Genomic DNA, 6,000 nt, shown 5'->3' on the forward strand with positions numbered 1-6,000 from the left:
CTTATTGTTGCTTACATTTTTTTAAAAAACTAAGATTTTGATTAAAAGAGCCCCCTAGGGAAGAATGTGTGTTTTCAATGTCTTAAAATTCAAGTCAATTTCTTACTTGATAGCCTTCAAACAGCTCACTGATTTTAGGAGGGCCTTGCTGTATGTTAAGATGTGACTTCTCATCTGCATATGTGCCTGTATGATTTATCCCCAGCTGTGGCTTTTAAACAAATATTAGAAGCCTACCAGTGTAAAACTGGGGATAATTTTCTCAGTAGACAAAGAAGAATGTGTTTGTATCCTATCTATACTAATAGAAGTCAAACAAAAGAAAAAGAGAAGTACATTGGGGTTGAAATCCTGTAAAGCTGATATGAAAACTAAAGAGCATGGAACCTTGAAGTTTTGAAAAGCAGTGTAAAACATGATGGGGAGTTAGTAGATGATGGAAAGAGACTGATATCTTGAAATTATAGTGGGTTGGATATCCTGTATATACTGCAGCTGGTTGTATTAGGAAACTGTCAGAGCCAGAAGGAGGGCAAAAAGTTTACATTTAATGAAACAAAAAAGAAGTTAGTGCTGAAAAGGCCTGGGGTAAGAAATAAGGTTAGAAAGAAAGGACAGTTTGAGTCTATCATAGTTAAGTAAAGAGTAAAAGAGATGGTCAGTGCACGTTTCGGATGTAGAGCAGCTGAGATGGGGGACTGTAAGAGAATTTGATCTTTGGAAGAAGAAACAGAATAGTACAAGTATTCTAAAATTTGTTTGTGCTATTACCTAAAATGGTAGCTGTGTTTTCTGCATCTTGCCATCCTTTTGTCAGCAGCTAGTGGCATCCACTGACAAATAATGTAAGCACAGTCCACTGACTCTCAGTTTAAAAATAGAACAACTTCCAGTTGTTTAGTTCAGGTTTTATGTATCAGCTACTAAAAACTTAATGTAAACATTATTGTAAGTACCCATAGTAAAGCACTGCTCTAATCTACATTACAGAGAATGATAAAGTAAAAAAAAACCAGTTTTTCACTGTACACTTCGTAAAAAGAAATTTTCCCCATCCAATTATAAAGAGGATGCAATTGCTTTAATAACTTGACATACCTTCATAAGACTATATGATCAATGAACAAAACTTGGTTATTTTCTTTAGTAAAAGAATTCTGAACTCATTCTAAGATTCCATGCTTATAAATAAAGGAAGGTATTTCCTGCCACTGTGGGCTTCATGACCTAGGTGCATAATGAAAATCTGTTTTTCCTTCTTGAACCAAGTCTGTCCAGCTTATGCAATAGTGGACTGTAACTATTCATTGAAGCATTATTAATGCAGTAAATGGGACAACTTTGGAATGGAAGAAACAACACAGCATTTTCCCCTCTCTTTAGGAATTGAGGTCGCATTCTGTGAGAAGAAATGTTCTGCATCATTCATCTGTGAGTCTGAAACCTCAGTATGCATGAAGTCGCCAATTTCATCCTAGAAAAGATTACAGAATGGAAGATAAAATTTTACACTACCTTCTACAGATGCTGTAAAACACTGGGTTTTTAGCTGTGTATTTTGCTAAAATACCTATCACAGGGGAGGGTATGTTCTTCCTAACTTCTGACATTTCCCTATAGGTTCCCAGTTAAAATACCACCACTTTTTGTCAAATAATAACATGGAATTTTATAGTTTGGTCAGGTAAAACGCCGTGAAATAATAACTTTATCCCCGGACTTCCTTTCTTGATAGAAATCCTGTTACAGGACAATAGGTGATTTCTGAAACATAGCCTGCTGTATGTATTCCAGTTACTAACCCAGACTGAAAGCCAGCGTACTTCTACTAAAGAGATAATGTCACCTTTAATTTCTGGGCTACATAAACTTTAAAGATATGTTAGTTACAAAGTTGAAGCCATTTTGCCACATACCTGCCACATACAGCATTTTGGTACTGTGGATAAAATCTGATTATTTAAATCTATGTGAATTTCATTTCCATTCCAAAACAATTTGTCCAGCTTAATTCTTCTTGCTGTCAGTATTCTCTGCTTTTATAAGGTGTTGTACTTGTGTGTCATTTTAGTGTTTGCAGTTATAACTTTTTAAAATAAAATTTGGACCCCTAGTTTAATAATGAATTGTTCTCATCCTAATATTTTTCTCTCATATGCATTTGGTTTTATAGTACATTTTTAGCTATAGAAAAAGGTAAGAATTGACTACTTGAATTAGAAAAAACATTGAAAATTTATCTTCACTTCTTTGACATTTTCTGTTGTCTGTATGAAAATAAGGCAGTAACAGAAATTGAGATGAAATACTGTTTTTTTCCTTGATTCAGGAAAATAATTTGTTTTTTGGTAGTGGTGGGTTGTTTGTTTTTTGGTTTTTGTTTCTCCCCTCACCTCCTAGGGTTCCTTCTATTCATTACAAAAGTCAGATTCCCCAAAGGTTGAAAATGCAACCTCTCTATTAACAGGAGTGCATGGTATGGGTTATTGCTTCTTTAGCACTGAAATCTGTATTTTTTATATCTAAAATATCCTTGAGCTGTTCAATTTTATTTGTTTTGTGGTAATTTGGGGGTTTTCTTTCTGTGTGGATTTCTTTTGTTGGTGCCTTTTACCTTTTAATCATTCAGAGATCTTGCCAGGTGGACATTGTAGTCAGTGAATATTCCATGTATGATATGTAAATCTCTTTAAAGATTTTTCTAGTGTTCAATAGTGCCTTGTGTTGTCCCAGAAGAGAGTTGGAGTCTGGTTATGGTTTTGTGCTGTAATGAAATTGTTAGGAAGGGAGATGCCATGTACTAGGTTTTGGTTGCAAGTTTCCTCAAGTGACTTTGCACCTTCTACTAGGTAGGAAAATCTACATAAATATAATTGTAATAGCTTCACTTTTTAACAATTTATTGCTGTAGCAGCTGTAGTTGATTGTTTTACCAATAGGTGCCAAAAGAAGTATACAATTTTTTGGAGACATTTTGAGCTCAGCCTGTTTATGAAGGGGAAAATACTCATTTGTTTTAGGTTCTCATGTTTGAGCAAGTCTGTGCCACTAAATACCTCTGTCCAGTTCTGTTTAATTTTCACATTTTAGAGCTCATCAATACGAATATATCATAAAAAGATTGTCTCATCAAAGCCATAGTTCATTTACATGGAAAAATTTTTACATAGTAAATATTTTTTAATGAAGTTTTATCTCTGAAGGTACCAAAGAAAGATAGTGTTCTGGTAGAGCCTTGCTTCTTGTGTCAGGAAACACACATTTGACCCAGGATTCTGGAGATTTAGTCCCAAGCCCTTATTTTTGGAATCTGCACTTAGTTTACCAAATGTGGCTTGCCTGTTTTTGATAATGCTTCAGAGATTCAAGAATTAAATTTTATAGTGAGTACTAACTTAAAAGAAGAGTGCTTAGAGGGAAGTCTCTTGAACTAATTGCTTGTAAGTGTATGAATACTGTGCAGTCACATGTCATCAGATTGTGGCTCTACTCCAGACACTCACAAAATGTAGTTTATTTTCTCTTAATTGGTGCAGATGTTAAATTGTTGATAATGAGTTGATCCCATGGCCTTTGCTTCAGAGATCACTCACTGTCTTTTTCCTTGCATGTGAACTTGTTTGTAAGGATATTCAGTGTTAGGCACTTAACTATCCCTGCAGTGTACCCCTGTGGGGTGTGTAACATCAGTCTGGAGGTATTGTTAGTTAGGATTGTGTCTTCAGGTCTTAACAAAGCTTTGTTTTGATTTGAGAGACCGGGAAGAAACCAAGTAGCTCTGAATATTGGTTTTTCTCCAGGAACTGGCAGTCACTGTTGAAATACTGAGGCCTTTTCATTCTAGTGTAGCTCATCTTTCTTCAGAATGCTTGCCAAGAGTGATGGCATAACATCAGACAGCAGTGACTGAACCAACCTTTCAGGAGTTGAATCTCTCTGTAGGCACTGTTGAGACATAACTGACTTACCTTTGTGAATCCCTGTAGTTGAATTAAATATGTGCTAGTTGAAATAAGTATGTGCTGAGGAAGAACTGCATTTCCTTAGTGCCTAGAGTTGTCTGTTTTCATGTTCTAGAGTTCATGACTTCTTGTTCCTTTACACTGCACAGTCTTATTCTTATAGTTCAGCTTTCCAGAATGTGGAGATTCCAATGCTGTTAAATAAGTAATTTAGTTAACTGCAGATCTTGAGATGAGGATTATGGGGGTTGGAGAAAGGGTCATGTTCTCTTTGGCCTTCTGCAGTTTCCCACTGATAATTGAGGCTCCACACTCATGCTTGGAGGGAATGTATCCCCATGTGCCCTGAGGACATGCAGTAACTGATGATCATCTTAATGTGTTGGCTGCCACATTCCCATATTAGCAAACTACGTTAATTTTCTGGCTTCCAATCCTTAGGATTTAGGAGGACTGGTTGATATCTTCTGTTTTCTACTGAGCTGGCTGTACAGTTTTTAGCAACTGCTGTCTGCTTAATCATATATTTCATTGCAGTAGGTTAGTTCTAGCATTCTCTGTTTGATTAACACCAGATAAAAGCCTTAGACAAGCAGAAAGTTACTGATGTTGTCTCTCATGTATTTTTACATTTCTGGTTTTTGTTTTTTTTGTAAAATGTAGAATTTGCTAGTTCACTAGCATTTTTGGTTCCTGCTACTTCAGATCTTACGCATCAGAAGTCCATTTATTATCCCCAAAAAACTGTTTACAGTTTTTGTTTTAAATTTGCAATTCTTTATATTCTGAAACTGATTTTCCATAAGAGCTAGTAAGTCATTGAGTAAACTGCATTCCAGTAGTAACTGAGTAGAAACTAGCAGAACACATGGCTCTCTCGAAATGTTTTTCTCTGTTTAACATAGTTATAAAATGTGAAAAGTTGTATGGCTGCAAAATACCTTGGTTTTTTTTTGTAAAATGGGTTTGTGCCTTTGTAATGTTGAAGTACTACAGTAGGTTCAGTTCACCTGCTAACTTCCTACATTTCCTATTGAATTAAAAAATATTCAACTTAAATCCTTATTTTAAGGATCCAGAATACAGTGCCATCTGTGCAGTCCTGCACACTAATCCTTATATAGCTGTTATACAAAAAATCCAGATCTAGACCACCCAGTTTCCTTCTAGAATCCATGGGTTTAGTTGGTGGCTAACATATGGCTATAGCTGGTGGTTAACATATGGCTGTAGTGTTTGATTCTGTGTTAAAGAGATACAGATGATACACTTGGTGCTGCCATGGTCAGTGAGACACTGTGGATGCACAGAGAGAAAGGTTGAATAAATTTGCAGATCTCATTTTAGAGAACTGTTGACAATTTTAGAAATTAAAATTTCTTGATATTGAAACTGCTTGTAATACAGCAATAATAAACAAACTTTTGTAGTTTTGGATTTCTAGTAAAGTTCTGAGTTGGTAGCTACAAGTTTAATTCCAGCTGGTCTATATTTACTGTTTGGATTGTAACTTATGTTTATTGTAATATCAAAGTTTTAATATGGATTTAGATAAACGGGAAAAAATGAAACTTTGATCATTAAACTATGTTTTAATGACTGCAAAAGCAAACTATTGTTGTCATCTCTGTTCATTATTTTTAGAACATTAAGTTAAAACTTAGAGCAGAAAAGCTGGCTTTTCTGCTCAAATTAACATGTTTAACAAGACTGTTACTGTCACATTCACAAAACTCTTCCTTCAAAGGAAGAAAATTTAGGCTGAAGGAAAAAAAAAGCAAATTTCCAAACCTCAGAGCCTTTAGAATGGAACCATGCTTTGTTAGCATCTCTAAATTAAGTCATTCTAGAGAAAAAAGAAAGAAATGTCAGGGAATGGGGGTGTGAAAACTGAATGTTTCACAACTGAGTTGCAGAATTCTTCTGATGGAAGCTTTTTGTGTTTTCTGTCATTATCCTCTCCCAAGCAAGAACTTTACATTTGTTTTAAGTCATAAAACAAAGTAAGCCTGAAAAAAGGTTCAAAGAGGAACTGAAG

The sequence above is a fragment of the Poecile atricapillus genome, chromosome 5 (assembly GCF_030490865.1).
Source record: "Poecile atricapillus isolate bPoeAtr1 chromosome 5, bPoeAtr1.hap1, whole genome shotgun sequence".
Classification (NCBI taxonomy): Eukaryota; Metazoa; Chordata; class Aves; order Passeriformes; family Paridae; genus Poecile; species Poecile atricapillus.